Raw genomic sequence first — 17858 nt, forward strand, 5'->3', positions numbered from 1 at the left:
CTCTTTTATAGCAATATGAATTGGACATAAGTAAATTTAGATAACAACTTCCCATTGGCTGCTTAAATGAGCCAATCACAATATTCCAACCCAGTGACGACGCCAATCTTTTAAACTGCGCAGTTTACCGGGAGGACATGACACAAGTGATGTTGTTTTGGATTTTATGCTTCTACTACCATTGTGTTTATAACAATTTAATAGTGAATGTGTAATACAACACATGTTTAGCTGGCTTGAACGACCTACATATTATATTCTCCACGTAGCAGATTTTGTGATGGTTCTGAAGATTCATAATTCATACAATGTGAGTAATTTTTACGTTTTATTATTTTTGATCTTCCATAAACTGATATTGTTTTGAAACGGTTATTGGAGCTGAATAGTTTCTATATATATCTTTATTCTCATAAAGCCAATGCATTACATCGGTTCAGAGATAACAAATACAACAATAAATATTTACAATATGTACAAAACAAGCGAGAGAGGTTACAAAAGTTACAAGCCATAGTATACATGTTGGACGATACATTTTCCTGAAACCTCTATAACAGGGTAAATGTTTTTTTTCAAAATCCAATTCAAAGACTTGGGATTTCGGGGCTTATTTTTCGTTAAAATGCCTTGGAAGTAACGAAATCACAGTTTTGCTTCATACATGTACATTTCCCGTTTTGAGAAATTGTCAAACCATTGATGTTGTTAAAATCAAATTAGAGAATTGCTTTTGATAAATGATTTCGAAATATTAAATAAAAATAGTGGAATCGCAGGCCTTATTTTCTAAACAGAAAAAAAACCAACACATTTTTTCCAATTAATTAAATAAATTACCTGTCGTTGTCCTTAAACAAAATTTTCTGCAAAATTCAAACACGCTTAAAGAAAATAAATTTTGTAATAGTTTAATCTAAAATTTTCAAGTTGTCTATGTTCCTGGTGTATGTTGAATGATAAACATGAAACATTTCTGTAAGATGGCAAGAAGATATACTTGGAAAAAGACACCAATCTACTTTATTGATCAGTCGTCACTTTATTTGTAAATCAGATTCCTGGAAAATCGGAGTAAACAATAACATACACATGGACTGAAAATTGAGCGGAAATACAAATTTCGAATACAAATACTAAAATTGAAATCGGACCAATTTCTTTTAAGGGGTGGACTTCCATTTGACGTGTAACACACACAGTTCAGAGGCCTAAAACTTCGACACATAGTTTAAAACCGTGGATATATATCGTCTATTTTGTTTATTAGTTAAATATTCATAGAAAATGATTACTTCTGGTTCCAGCTTCAGTTGCAATAAAACATATTGAACAATTAAAAAAAATCTAATTTTTGAACTAAATTATCTTCTTTTATAGACTTCTCTACCAAGATAGGTTTCACTCTGACATAAGCACTGTTGTAAATCTAACCAATGGAGTCCACTCTACATGTAGACTACAGTTGGTTACTTTTATCAGCATCATTTGGCGTAGAAAAGTGACGAAAAATCGTCAAACTGAACGCTTTCTGCACTACCTGATGATCAATTTCAACTATTCGAGTTCGAGTGTTAATCTGATCGAGTAGGTCTCTATATAACTTATTCACTGAGAGAACTTCCTGAACTGGTTTAAAACATGAAAATAATGTACATGTATAAGGAAAATGCATTTTAATGTTCTGATTTTTTGCAAATGTTAATAAATGAAATCTCATCACTGGACGTCCGTCGTCCAGTTAGTGCTGTCCGACGTTTGTCGTATGTCGTCCGGCGACTATTAACTTGTACTTAAATCTTCTCTGACACTACTGGGTCAAAGCTAACCATATTAACCATAATTGTTCCGAATGATTATTGTGGTATCATGTTTAAAATTTGTGTCCGATGACCCGGTTAGCAAACCAAAATGGGAGATAAAGGCTAAAAATAGAATTTAGGGAAAAACGTAGATGCTTTTCGCTGGTATAGATATAGGAAGATGTGGTGTGAGTGCCAATGAGACAACTCTCTATCCAAATAACAATTTAAAAAGAAAGGTAAACCATTATAGTTCAATGTGCGGCCTGAACACGGAGCCTCGGTGAAATCTTTGCCCTGAAATTTCTTAACGTATCGGACAACCCGTTATTGGGTTGCTGCCCCTTAATTGGCAAATTTTATACGCCCTCAAAAAAAAATTGAACTCGAATAATGATTAATGTCACGTCGTCGACGTCTTCGTCGTTCGCATCGTGTCCGAAGACATTTGATTTCTACACTTCAGTAAATGTTAAAAGAGAAATATAAAATTTGTACACATTTTTATAAGCACAAAATATCAGGTCTTTTTGGGGCAGTTATGTTCCCACCAGTTTAGGAATTAGGGACTCAAAAGGGCCAAAATAAGCATTTTTCTAGCTTCCAGACAAAAACTTGTGAAACAGTGTATTTCTCTCTCTAAAATTATAACCCAGGTTAAGATTGGCTTTTGGAGGTCGGTGTTAGGGTTTTATGACTCAAACTGTTCAGGAATTAGGGTCAAAAAGGAGAATAACAAGGGTTTTCTTGTTTATTTATAATTAAAAAGGTACAAATTAAATGTTTGCATTACCTCACTTACACTGTTTTTTAATTATGAATAAAGAAATATTGAATAATCTTCAGGTGATTAGGTGTCAATTTATTGTTAGAAGTTAGAATTAAAAAAAAATGCTACTTAGGAAATATCTATTCGTCCATGATTATATATGTCCTCTTTTATTATGCCCCATTTATAGGCATTATGTTTTCTGGTCTTTGGGTCCGTTCATTCGTTCGTCCTGTTTCAGGTTAAAGTTTTTGGTCAAGATAGATTTTGATGAACTTGAAGTCCACTCACTTAGTACACATATTCCTAATGATATGATCTTTCTAATTTTAATGCCAAATCAGAGATTTTTCCCATTATCGCGGTCCATTAAACATAGAAAATGATAGTGCGGATGGGACACCCGTGTACCATGGACACATTCTTGTTTTAAGACTATTATGCTGTATTTAGATTGATAATTTTGGTTGCAAACTCTTTTGGAAATTTGACTTAAGATACTAACCAAATTTCACCAAACTTTGCCGCAATCAGCCTAAAGATATCTTGTATAAAAAACATATCCGATGACAATGCCTGCCAACCAACATAGCAAACATTGCAAACAAAAAGGGGGAATGCAGTTTTTGAATAATATCTTTGAAAATAAAGCAAAAGTATAACAGTTGAATTATTTGATAATGAATTGTAAATAAATATATCAGGTGAGCGACACAGGTTCCTTGGAGCCTCTAGTTTTATATTTTAACTTCTACAATCATTGAGGGATCTGATCACCCTTCCGGTTCAAATGAGATCACCCCAATTTTTAGCTCACCTGGCCCAAAGGGCCAAGTGAACTTTTCTCATCACTTTGCGTCCGTCGTCCATCGTCGTCGTCGTCGTTAACTTTTACAAAAATGTTCTTCTCTGAAACTAATGGGCCAAATTAAACCAAACTTGACCACAATCATCATTGTGGTATTAAATTTAAAAATTGTGTCCATTGACCCGGTCAACCAACCAAGATGGCCGCCATGGCTAAAAAAAGAACATTTGGGTAAAATGCAGTTTTTGGCTTAGAACTCAAAAACCAAAGCATTTAGAGCAAATCTGGCATGAAGTTGATTTGTTTATCAGGTCAAGATCTATCTGCCCTGCAAATTTCAGATGAATCGAACAACCTGTTGTTGGGTTGCTGCCCCTGAATTAGTAATTTTAAGGAAATTTTGCTGTTTTTGGTTATTATCTTCAATATTATTATAGATAGAGGTAAATTGTAAACAGCAATTATGTTCAGCAAAATAAGATTGACAAATAGGTCAACAAAACTAAAATGGTCAGCTGACCCCTGTAGGAGTTATTGCCCTTTATAGTCAATTTTTAACCATTTTTAGCTCACCAAGTGAGCTTTTCCCATCACTTGGCGTCTGTCGTCCGTCGTCCGTCTTCCGTCGTCCGTCGTCCGTCTTCCGTCGTCGGTCGTCCGTCTTCCGTCGTCCGTCGTCCGTCTTCCGTCGTCGTCGTCCGTCGTTAACTTTTACAAAAATCTATTCCTCTGAAATTACTGGGCCAAATAAGATCAAACTTGGCCATAATCATCATTGTGGTATCTAGTTTAAAAATTGTGTCCAGTGACCCGGCCAACCAACCAAGATGGCCGCCATGGCTAAAAATAGAACATAGGGGTAAAATGCAGTTTTTGGCTTATAAATCAAAAACCGAAGCATTTAGAGCAAATCTGACAAAGGGTAAAATTGTTTATCAGGTTAGGATCTACATGCACTGTAATTTTCAGATGAATTGGACAACTGGTTGTTGGGTTGCTGCCTCTGAATTGGTTATTTAAAGGAAATTCTGCTGTTTTTGGTTATTATCTTGAATAATATTATAGATAGAGATAAACAGTTAACAGCAATAATGTTAAGCAAAGTAAGATTTACTAATAAGTCAACACGACCGATATGGTCAGTTGACCCCTTGAGGAGTTATTGCCCTTTATAGTCAATTTTTTACATTTTCAAAAAATTTTGTAGACTTTTAGAAAATATTTTTCACTGTTATTACTGGGCCAAGTTCATTATAGATAGAGATAATTGTAGCAACAAGAATTTTCAGTAAAGTCAGAACTACAAACACACCACCATCATCAAAACACAATTTTGTTATGAATTTATCTGTATCCATTGTTTAATATGCACATAATCCAAGGTGAGCGACACGGGCTCTTGAGAGCCTCTAGTTGTTTGAGTTTGTGCTGCTCAGTCTTTAGTTTTCTATGTTTTGCCCTATGTACTATGTGTTTGTATGTCTTTTGATTTTCAGCCATGACGTTGTCAGTTTTTAGCTCACCTGACTCAAAGGGCCTTGGCGTCCGTCGTCGTCGTCGTTGTTCGTCGTCGTCGTCGTTGTCGTTCGTCGTCGTCGTTCGTCGTTCGTCGTCGTCGTCGTCCGTCGTTAGCTTTTACAAAAATCTTCTCTGAAACTACTGGGCCAAATTTTACCAAATAAAGCCAGAATCATTATTTGGCTATTTAGTTTAAAAAATGTATCCGGTGACCCCGCCAACCAACCAAGATGGCCGCCATGGCTAAAAATAGAACATAGGGGTAACATGCAGTTTTTGGCTTATAACTAAAAAAACAAAGCATTTAGAGAAATTATGACAAGTTAAATTTGTTTTATATCAGGTCAAGATCTATCTGCCCTGAAATTTTCAGATGAATCGAACAACCTGTTGTCGGGTTGCTGTTCCTAAATTGGTATTTTTAAGGTAATCTTACTGTTTTTGGTTATTATCTTGAATATTGTTATAGATAGATATTAAACTGTAAACAGCAATAATGTTCAGCAAAGTAAGATTTACAAATAAGTCAAATGACCGAAATGGTCAGTTGACCCCTTTAGGAGTTATTGCCCTTTATAGTCTATTTTTTACCATTTTACGTAAATCGTCTACTCTGAAACTACTGGGCCAAATTTAACCATTTAAAGCGAATCTGACATGGGGTAAAATTGTTTATCAGGTCAAGATCTATCTGCCCTGAATTTTTCAGATGAATCGGACAACCCATTACTGGGTTGCTGCCCCTGAACTAGTAATTTTAAGGAAATTTTGCTGGAAGCAAAGGAAGACCTTAAATTAAGTCAACATGACCAAAATGGTCAATTGACCCCCTAAGGAGTTATTGTCCTTTATAGTCAGTTTTTAACAATTTTCATAGAATTTGTAAATTTTTACTAACATTTTCCACTGAAACTACTGGGCCAAGTTTATTATAGATAGAGATAATCGTAAGCAGCAAGAATGTTCAGTCAAATAAGATGTACAAACATATTCCCATCACCAAAACACAATTTTGTCATGAATCCATCTTCTTCCTTTGTTTAATATTCACATAGACCAAGGTGAGCGACACAGGCTCTTTAGATCCTCTACTTTTTTTTATCTATGAGTTTCACTGTTCCTCTGGCCCCTCTTTGAATTACTTAAAAAGATGCTTAAATATTTCGTATGAAATGCTGATTAATTTCATAATTTTATAAGAGATAAAACATCCTTATTTTTACATAGGAGCTGACAGACAAGGCATAAACAATGTCTCATACAAGATGGTATTAGAGTTTTACTATGATAGTACTTTAATTTGTTGGTTTCAACTTTCGTGGTTTTAACAGCATTTACATCCTAGTGGTTTTTTTTTAAATTTTTTGGACTTTTGTTTTCTAAAAGAAATGTAAAACTGAAGCCATAAGAAAAGAAAGTTTAAATTTGTCTGCATTGAAGTAAACTGAAAAGTAAACATTGAGCCGTGCATATCGCAGTGATCACCTTAATTAACCCGAGATAGAGTGATCAACAGATTATATACCATCAAATGTGTAACAGTTAATAAGGCCATAAATATGTCACCTAGAGAAAACGGTAACAAATGATATAAATGTATTTTTAATTGTAAAATATTTTTTATCAAAAGCAAGCACAAAATGAATTATGATAATAAAAAGATCAAAAGTTTTACTGTTATGGTTATTTAAGATCAAATGGGTATAATCCTGCCTGTAGTTATAGTTTATACAGTACACACAGAAAGGATATAATCTCATACTCCCAACCTTGATTCTGGTGTAACACAGTGTTACACTGTAAAACACAGAATTCCTTCCCATAAACACCAAGTAATTACTCCCATCTGGGAGGGTTTTATAACCTGTTGATTGCAGGTAAAAGTAATAAAAATGAACAAAGTATGACTGCATTGTTTGACAGTGACATATAATTACATGTCATCTTTTCTCTCACTTCTTCCTATTTCAATCATTTCATATTTAGTTTTATTTCTGAAAGCTAAAAATACGAAAGGGTGTTCATCCTTAGTATTGAAATGTAAGTTGTATTTCATGATGATACATAACATATATTAAAGTTGTGGATGAACACGGATGCGGCCACTTTCATTTTTGACAAAAACCATCTGAAAAGTGAAACTATTTGGTAGATTTTTCATATTTGAGCTGATATCGGATCGTTTTTAATGACTAAATCATTAAAAATCTTTCAAATAAACAAATTGCAAAAAATGAATTGATTCACATGAAATAGACACTTAACTTCTTAAGTGTTTAAAAAGTGGTAAAAATCTTTCGTCAGATATAGTTATAAAGGGCCCCAAAATTAATAGTGTAAAACCATTTAAACGGGAAAACCAACGGTCTAATCTATATAAAAAAAAACGAGATACGAGATACGAGAAACACGTATATATTACATAAACAAACGACAACTACTGTACATCAGATTCCTGACTTTGGAGAGGTGCACACATTTGCACCTGTCTTATGTTCCTTATGAGGTGCTCACCAAAAGTTGTAACTATGTAGGCGATCAATCGTCCAAGATGGTCACTAGCGGGTACTTCGTTTTACATAGGAACAACAAATGCACATATAAAAAAGAGAATGTGATATGATTGCCAATGAGACAACTGTTCGCAAGACACAACATGACACAGACAGTAACAACTACCGGTCACCGTACGACATTAAACAACGAACGGAGCCAATAACACGTATTCAGCTATAAAAGTCCATGAAAGGACAAATGTAAAAAAAAAAAATCAAACGAGATAACAAACGACATAATTTAAGTACAAAAATAAATGTTAACCAAATATGTTACTTATCAACAAACGCAAAACACTGAATAACAGGCACATTTAACCCTTCCATAACCTTGTACAGTAGCGTAAAATCACACTTTGAGAATAAACTATAAAAATCGTTTCAAAAATGTTAAACTGATTAGATGAATACAAATAGAATTTCCTCTAAAAAAAAAGCACAAAGTAGATAAACTCATCATAGATACCAGGACTTCATTTTGTATATTCGCCAGACGCGCATTTCGTCTACAAAAGACTCATCAGTTACGCTGGAATCCCAAAAAGTTAAAAAGGTCAAATGAAGTACAAAGTTTAAGAGCATTAAGGACCAAAATTTCTAAAAGTTTTGCCAAATACAGCTAAGGTAATCTATGCCTGAGGTAGACTTGACCGGGTCCAAAACAAGTGTCAAGTTATCGTCTTATAGGCCTGTTGTAAATTGTTGGAGCGCATAATAAACATGCCCATGAACTTAGAGTCAAGTAACATACTTGGACATGAACAAGCTGGTTTTAGACAAAACAAAAGCCCAGAAGACTAGACTACACATCTATCCCAGGTAGTAGAAGATACCGTCCAATCCAAGACAGTAGCGTTGGCTGTTTGTAGATCTTCAAAATGCATTTGATAAGTTATGGAAAGGTTGACTCTTCAAAGGTATTTAATAAGGGGAAGAATGTACAAATGGACCAAATTTTACATGTATAAAAGAAGAGCAAGATTGCTGGTAGATGGGTAATGTGGACAGAAAGGCGTACCACAAGGAGGAGTATTACCACCAACTCTATTCTTACTCTTTATGAACGCCCTAGTACCAGAGCTACAAAAAGGAGTACAATCAGTACTTTCAGACCAAGATAACAAGATGCAGACGAAAAAGATCTAGCTTTACATTAGAGACAAAAGCATTACAAAGAAAACATCAGAAAGCTCTAACTTAACATACCGAACACATAGCTTTCACATTGAAAAACAACTCGTATGAAGAAAAACTTGGAAATATCACCATCCAGACCTGTGTTTCGGTCATTAACACTACAGATGAATAGACAAGCAATGTTAAGAAAACACTTACAATCAGTTTGCTCGAAGGAGAATACCCTTTAGAAAACTGAGTAAGAGTTTATATAGATGGGTCAGCCACAAATGCCATAACAAAAAGAGGGACTGGTATATACAGTACCCCAATGGAGATCAACAATCAGAAGCAATACCAGCAGGCCTTACATTGTTTAAATTACAAAGCTGAAGAAGAAGCCATCATTCATGCTGTACACTTAATCAGAACAAAATTGATAACACAACTCAAGTAGTCCTCCTGACTGATGTCCTCTCTGTGCAACAAGCTTTTAAGAACTATAACCTTTCTCAACTCCAGCAAACTTTATACAACATCGAAAGTCGGACAACGATTATTCAGATGATCCCTTCACACTTTGGAGTTTGGGGCAATAAACCAGCCGATAAAGTAGCAAAGTATGGTGCTGAACAACAACAAACAGATTCCAGTCTGCTTCACAGAGATGAATACTATCATCAAATCTCTGTTCAACACTCCACAGCAACAAAACAGTTATCATCAGCTAACCGGATTTGAACAAACTACCATATTTAGACCGAGGACAGCACATAACATACTCAACCAACATCTACACAAAGTTGTTCCATCTCCAATGTGTTCTTGTGGAGAAGCAGAGCAGGACACAGCACACCTCTTACAGTCATGTCATATTCATCAGGTACTGAGAGATATGATGTGACCCTCATAAACACAACTGAAAAAGAAGTTATACGGATCAGTGGATGCCCTACAGAAGAGCACCAGCTTTGTTGAGGAGAGAAGTATTCAGGTCTTATGGCGATTGATAAGAAGAAAAAGAAGGAGACGTGACCGGGGTACTATATATGCCAACAACAAGAAGACACTAAGTGCTGATGGATTTATTATCATAAACTATCAGAGAAAAACCTGATGCATAAAACAATTGGGGAAAATCATCGCTCTGATCTTCACATTAATCATTCAAATGTTTGACAGTAACGCCTGGCCTTTTGTGTTCTGTGCTTAAATTCTATACCGAGGAACTAATATTTTCTAACATTGGAATTCTTTCAGCTGAAAAATTAATGTTCAGCTCAAATGTAGCTATGCAGAACCAGCATAACATCTGTAATAATGATGCCATTCTGACCTTAATTTGAGCTGAACATTAATTTTTTCCCCCTGAAAGCCAGCTATTATCAAAGGTCATTGTCTGAATACACAATTTTACAGCAGTTATGGAAATGTATATAGGGGTGTCCGTCTCAATTTGCCGAGCCTACTTATTATTATTCTTTATGAATTTTCAGCTGCTGTTGCTTCCTTAAGAATAATTGTTGTCTTTTGTGGCATAGGTCTGTTAAACAACAATAAACTTTCATAAATGTATTGCTTTGAAAACGCAATCAACTGTTGTTCATTTAACGTGCACTCAATGTTGCTTCATTTGTTACAATATCATCTATTACAATTCTAAAAGAGTATAAGCACACAAATTCATGAAGTTCGTGATATTCTGTGGAAACACAAATGTTTCTTGATCGCACAGCAGTCACTAAAACAAGAGAAGAATTTTCGGTTTGAACCAAAGGATTCAATGAATACAATTTAGATGCATTACTATTGTGTCAACAGTTGAGATGGCATTTTTACGTCTGACTTCTATAGGGATTTGTTTTCACCACCTCTTCAATCACTTTCAATGAAGTGGTCTAATCAATTGAAAAGGGCGTTCACGTATGCCGTACATTATTAGAAGAGTATTACTGATTCTTCTGTAATTCATATATCTTTGTAGGCTTTTCAAAAACCGTTATGTGTGGTTCTGTAAAGGACAATGTGCCTTTAATATGTTGACTGTTTCTTTTATTCTAGGTGATACTTGATTCCATATTGCAGCAGCACTGCTTCAAAGTAAGACTATCATATTTCATAGAACTAGCTATAAAGGTATAAAGGTAAGATTCAGAAAACGATAATCATAATAAAAGCTATGAGAACATTATTGCACGTCTATTTTTTTATCTATATATCACATACGAGTTAAACATTATATTGTCTCTTTCGGAATTTCCAAAGGAATTAAGTTTAGGAACGGTTTAATATATATTATATTTACAACCGTTACTCGGTATATACGGGGTGAGTTAATTCCATAGTTGGGTGATTCGGCACGCTCTCACATGTCATCGTCTTTCCGATCGCGACTATCTTGATATTTCGAAAATTACGTGTATTTTGAAACATCTGTTCATTTTCACAGTGACAAAACAGCAATATTTGGTTTCTGGTTGACTGTCACAAAAGTCTACTTCTTAATAGGACACTGTTAATAAAAGGACAAATGCCTATAACGAAGGACGTCGATTTCATAATTATACTTAAATCGACAATGCTGCTTTAGATGGCATTTTCCAAATGTTTCAAAGACAGTTATCATACATGTTAGTTTTATCATTTTGCTCATCATAGGGTGTCGATAAAAGGATGAGTGCAGACAGTGCATATTTTTTCTAATACTTAAACATAAGAAATATACTGTGATTTCCTATAAAAAATTCAGACATAATTTCACAAACTCTTCAAATGGAAACACATTTGTTTAATTCATTGATACACTTTGTACCATTATTTCATCTTTTTGCATGATTTGTTACCAAATATAAAAAAAGAAGATTTGGTATTGTTGCCAATGAGACAACTGTCCACAAGAGACCAAAATGACACAGACATTAACAACTATAGGTGACCGAACGGCCTTCAACAATGAGCCCGCACCACATAGTCAGATGTAAAACGCCCAGATACGACAATGTAAAATAATTCAAACGGAAAACTAACGGTTAAATTCATATATGTGAAAATGAACGAAAAACAAGTATTTAACACACAAACAAACGACAACTCTAAATTACAGGCACATTCATACATAGTGCTGCGTAGTGAAACATGTTAGTGCGTTGTTCCAACATACAATTTAAGAACAAACTATAAAAATCAGTTGAAAAAAGGCTAAACTCGTCAGCTGGACAAAATTACCAGTGGACAACAAGACACTGGGAACAGATCTGAGAGTACTCGCAGTTATCTGACAGCTAGTTCAAAGCCAATAACAACTAATAAAAAAAATCATATATCTTAAACTAAATAATCAATTCGTACACATCCAACATCCAATGGACTTAGTGTTAAGACTTCATAAACAGTCAGGGGAAAACATGACCTTGTGCAAAGCTCATTTTTAGGTATCTACATATTATAGATCCATGAATGTGTATATGTTTATAGCAAACTAGTAATATTTAGGTTTTTTTTTATTTACTGATAACAAAATCAATATTTATAACAAAAAAAAACAATATTCAATCTTTTTGCCGTGTTGAATTGGTAACCGTTTAGAATAAGTTTATTAAAAGGAGCGATAAGTTTACAAGGATCATTTCTAAATTTCATTGCTCGGTTAAAAAAAGATCCGTAAAAATGAGGATGTGCTATCCCGTTTGAAATAAGTTTTTAACAGGTGCAACCAAGCTTCAAAACCAAATCTTTATATCTATGGAAAAATTTAGTAACGGTTTTAAGGAATTTATGGTAACGATATCCCTGGTTTAATAATTTACAATAATGAAACAGTAATACTAAGTTTGCGTTCGTTAAAACAAAAAGAAAAACCCGTCACAACAGACACGAATACAGCGAACGAACTGTGCAATATAAACACTGTAAGACGGTGCCAAAAGAAATATCACTATCTTAAAATGGAAAATTAAACACATAAGGAACGAAAAATTGTCCTTTTTGTCGTAAATTTAGGTGTGGAGTTTCCCGTTATAAACAGACATATCTTAATCCGGGAAAGGACAGTTATTACCGTATAAATTTGCTTTATTTGAAGTAATTTCTTTGGGGTAAATTTCAGCAGTATATTGAGAAATTCTTGATTATTTAACGAATCTGTATTTCAAAACACATAATGCTCTTATTCAAAAATGCAATGCCAATTTTATTGCAAACCAAATATACATATGAAAGGAAAGACACTTGACCGAATGAATATCATAGTATGTTTGTTTATATATCATATCTTAACCTACTGTGTTGGAATAAACACGTTGGCATCTTATTTTAATTAGATCTTTTTATCAATGAATATAACAACTTTGAAATATATCTTTTCAGGTATTTTCAAAATGGGAAGAAAGAAAATGACAAAGTATCGATTTCGCAAACACATAAGTTATGACGATATACGTGAAGCTATAAAGAAGCTGAATATTCAGACATTCACAAAATCGTGGCGGGATGAACAGTCAGAATATGGGTTGATATGCAATACAATTGGCCGAAAAAACAGCACAACAAACAGGTTACGGATACGAGCCCTGATTAGAAACGAACCAAAAGCTGAACTTGAAAAGCCGGAGTGGCACAATATTAAATTGAAGACTGATGCATTTGCAGAGAATGAACACATCGAAAATGATAACCGTAAAAACACTAAACAAGTTCTGGTAATTGATGAACTGTCAGGTAAATCAAGTGCTGTATAGAATTATTTGAACTTTTATGACTGATCATGATATTTTGTACTGACTTCTTTTTTATCAGAGAAAGAAAAGTTGGATTTTCAAAATTGTTGATTTATTAATAGAAATCTGTGAGACCTATAAACATGAAGGTAGCATAATACAAAGTAACATAAAAAGAACAGTTAGTAAGTAAAAATGAAAATTTGAATTGATAGATTTATAATAATGTACAAATTAATACAGAATGTTTTTCACAACTGCATTGGCTTTTTTGGCAGTTTCAACAAGACAGTAGTTATTAAAGTGATTCATACCTAGACATTCTCCTAAAAAGATTCGTACTGTAAAATATGGTCCTATTGCACATTTCTGATAGCTGTTCATTTATATTTTTTTAGCTCAACTAGCCCCAAGGGCCAAGTGAGCTTTTCTCACCACTTGGCGTCCGTCGTCCGTCGTCGTTAACATTTTACATTTTGAACATCTTCTAGAGAACCACTGAACATCATGTAACCAAACATGGCATGAATGTTCCTTATGAGGTGCTGACCAAGTGTTGTTACTTTGTAGCCGATCCATCATACAAGATGGCCGCCAGCGGGGGACTTAGTTTAACATAGAACCCTATGGGAAATGCATATAAATGACTTCTTTTAGAGAACCAATGAATGGAATAAAACCAAACATGGCATGGATGTTCCTTATGAGGTACTGACTAATTGTTGTTACTTTGAAGCCGATCCATCATCCAAGATGGCCGCCAGCGGGGGACTTAGTTTAACTTAGGACCCTATGGGGAGTGCATACAAATGAATGATTCTAGAGAACCACTAAATGGAATGATACCAAACATAGCATGAATGTTTCTTATGGGGTGCTGACCAAGTGTTGTTACTTTGTACCCGATCCATCATCCAAGATGGCCGCCAGCGGGGGACTTAGTTTAACATAGAACTCTAAGGGTAATGCATACAAATGACTTCTACTAGAGAACCACTGAATGGAATGAAACCAAACACGGCATGAATGTTCCTTATGGGGTGCTGACTAAGTGTTGTTACTTTGTAGCCGATCCATCATCCAAGATGGCCGCCAGTAGGGGACTTATTTTAACATTGGAACCTAAGGGAAATGCATACAAATGACCTCTTCTAGAGAACCACTGAAAGGAATGAAAATTAACATAGCATGAATGTTCCGTATGAGATGCTGACCAAGTGTTGTTACTTTGTAGCTGATCCATCATCAAAGATGACCACCAGCGGGGACCTAATTTCACATTACATCCTATGGGAAATGCATACAAATGACTTCTTCTAGAGAACCACTGAATGGAATAAAATCAAGCATAACATGAATGTTCCTTATGGGGTGCTGACCAAGTGTTGTTACTTTGTAGCCAATCCATCGTCCAAGATTGCCTCCAGCGGGGGACTTAGTTTAACATAGAACCCTAAGGGAAATGCATAAAAAATGACTTCTTTTAGAGAACTACTTCATGGTTTGAAATCAAACATAGCATGAATGTTCATAATGAGATGCTGACCAAGTGTTGTTACTTTCTCGGCAATCCAACTTCCTTGATGGTCGCCAGTGGGGGCACTTAGTTTGACATAGGACCCTTTGCATACAAATTTCTTCTTTAAGAGAACCACTGAATGGAATGAAACCAAATATAGCATAAATGGTCCTTTCCTAATGAGGTTCTGGCCAAGTGTTGTTACTTTGTAGCCAAATTTTATCTTTTTTTTTATATGAATTCAAAAACCCAGGTTGTTATAGGTAAGCGATATAGGCTCTTCAGAGCCTCTAGTTATTCTCTCCATATCTTTTGATATAGAGATTATTTTTTCACCTGACAGCTTTCATATACTTCTTTTTTTGTTCAGAAAAAATTTGATAAACTCTTAATCCAAATTTTGTTTACCAAAAATGTTGTGTTTGTTCTGTGCTAATTTACATCGTACAATACAATTAGCAACAATACATTCTATACTTTCTTCCAGTTATAGCCGACAAATGTATTATTCTAAAAGTAATAAATAGATTTATTTCTGCTATATTATTACAATGCGATAAGTGATTACTATTGAGACCATTAAGATTCGAGATATGATTTTTTGTTGTATTTAATGTTTGCCATAATTAGTCATTTGTTCATTATCATAAGGTTGGGCTGTATTTGTTCTCACTTATGCTCTATTACATTTAAGAAACCTTTCTAAGTTTTTAATTACACACATATTTTTTTTCAGCTGAAATATAGGCAACAATAGTTTATGATGTTCAAACCTCTAGGTAAAACGCAGGTTATGAATGAACCTTTCAATTATAGGGATGCGTCTTCTGCTATGCACTCATCTTCCGACAAGTAAATACCAATTCAGTCAAAATGTCCGAACCGTGAATAGGACACAATGTTATAAAATGATAAAAATTTCTAACATTACGAATAAAATGAAATTGGGCTTTAACACAACTATATCGTATCAATGAGAAATTTATAACACCAACAAAAACATATATCAGACTACAGGCTATAAAGAGCACGTTTCGTACACCTTGCTCTACCAATTGCAATGTATATTATAGAGAGGACGCTCTATAACATTAAAACTGTAGAATATGATTCATAATAAACATTCTCTTGTGGTGATTGTAATTCTTTATGTATTGACATTTACGCTGTTTACATGTTATCTATATCTATAATGCAATTGCCCAAGCATATTTTGGTAAAAGAGTACAGAAAAATACCAAAAATGGAAAAATAGAATTGAAGGGCATTAACTCCTAAAGGGGTCAATTGACTATTTTGATAATGCTGACTAAATTGTGGATCTTACTTTGCTGATATTGGCTGTTTACAGTTTGTCTCTATCTATATTAAAATCAAAATTAACAAATGATCGCACATTTCCTTTAAATAACCAACTCAGAGCAGCAACACTGATCCTAACAATATATGGTTCTATATACTTTAATAAATTAAATTTCAAGTTCACATTGCTTACAACCTATTTCAAGAAGAGCAATGTCTTTATCATGTATACATCTGCGGTAAAAGCAAAGGTCAACATCTAGAACGTTGACTTTACAATTTCAAGGTCAGCAACCAACGACATCAAATCAAAAGTCTCTAGGCCTCTACTTAATATTGTTGATGAGTTAAATTTACTTGCAACTAATATTAGATATAAAAGGGGGAAACTCGCATCAATTGGTTACGCATGTGGCAACTAACAATGGTGTCAAAATATTTTAGTCGAAATCATATCTGAAGATAAGAGGTAAAAAAAAATCAAAATTTTGAACATGACCTTGACTTTTGACCTTGACATTATTGTCATTTTTTCGGTAAGGACATCAAATCCTCTATCACGTATGTTTTACAAATTACAAATAACATTCAACTTATATGAAATACAGAAGGAAACTAACCCTCATATGGAGTCTTCGTAAAGCTTCGGTCAAAATAAAACCTAAATTGCTAAAGATTCAACGATCAATTTTGAAAAAAAAAATTGTCGCTGTCTTTTATGGTCGCGGAGGAGATCTCATAACAAGAAAACAGTGTTTGGGGAGATATTTCTTACAAAGAAAAATTTTCGGTTAAAAAGAGTCAGTTTCAAAAGCGTATAGACCGTATGATATAAGATACAAACGAACTAATCGACATCTTAAAGAACAAAAATAGCCGCCACCAAAACAAATAGGCAGAAGAAAAAAAAAATCAGAAGAAAATCAAAACCTCTTTCCACGGAAAGGTTAAAAGACCTAATTACGCAATGGAAAGACAAATAGTTCAATATTTATTTCCTTTTGCTATTGTCTATTTCCATACAAATATTGAAAATTGACTAATATTCAGAGAATGGTAAGTGTCTAGTTTTTATATTCATTTAGTTCACTTTCATAATTTGTACATATTATGTGCTTTTTTAGTAAATTAATACAGTTAATAACGACAAACTATGCACATAAATAGTTTTCTAAAGGACAAGATCTACATTTTTGTTAATATATCTGTTTACTTCGATTTCTTATTGAAGGTATGGGCCTGCAAACATGATATTATATACCATTTGACATTTCAGAGTAAAGATATTGTTCAGCATAGAAAATATAATCAGCGAGACACAAACATGTGTCCAAAGGGGGTTAAAATGGGACTCATTTAAGGGTATATCAAAAGTTTTGTTTTGCAAATATTTACAGTATTCAGTACTTTTCTTTTTTTATTAAATGGAACAAATCATATCTCCTTAAAATGCAGACTTATTTTAAATTAATTTTTTTTATCGTAAGAACCAAGAAAAAAGGGGAGGGTCATTTCCAAAATTCATGATTTAATGAAAAGGAGCATACGTACTAATTGTCTTGATAAAAATGGTATATTTGTGTACATTGAGACATACAACTAAAGTAACTAAAGGCTGTTGAAAAAAAAAATTAAAGGTAAGAAACAAAAACATAGAATCAATGATAAACACAAACATAAGCAACCAGAAATGCACGATTCTGTCACAAATTTATACATCACATTCATGAAATAACTCGCATATTAAAACACAT

The 17858-nt window shown here is 34.0% G+C and overlaps 1 protein-coding gene and 1 long non-coding RNA gene across 3 annotated transcripts in view; one reads left to right on the top strand and one right to left on the bottom strand.

Annotated features, from left to right (window-relative positions):
• Positions 1 to 17858, bottom strand: part of LOC134687025 (retinol dehydrogenase 12-like) — a 90075-nt gene that overhangs the window by 22828 nt on the left and 49389 nt on the right. The window lies entirely within an intron of this gene.
• LOC134686057 (uncharacterized) lies at positions 124 to 13946 on the top strand. The gene is made up of 3 exons (XR_010101521.1): positions 124 to 310; positions 10630 to 10712; positions 12934 to 13946. It is a non-coding gene; the product is annotated as an uncharacterized LOC134686057 (long non-coding RNA).

Source organism: Mytilus trossulus, chromosome 10 (assembly GCF_036588685.1).
Source record: "Mytilus trossulus isolate FHL-02 chromosome 10, PNRI_Mtr1.1.1.hap1, whole genome shotgun sequence".
In the NCBI taxonomy this organism is placed as follows: Eukaryota; Metazoa; Mollusca; class Bivalvia; order Mytilida; family Mytilidae; genus Mytilus; species Mytilus trossulus.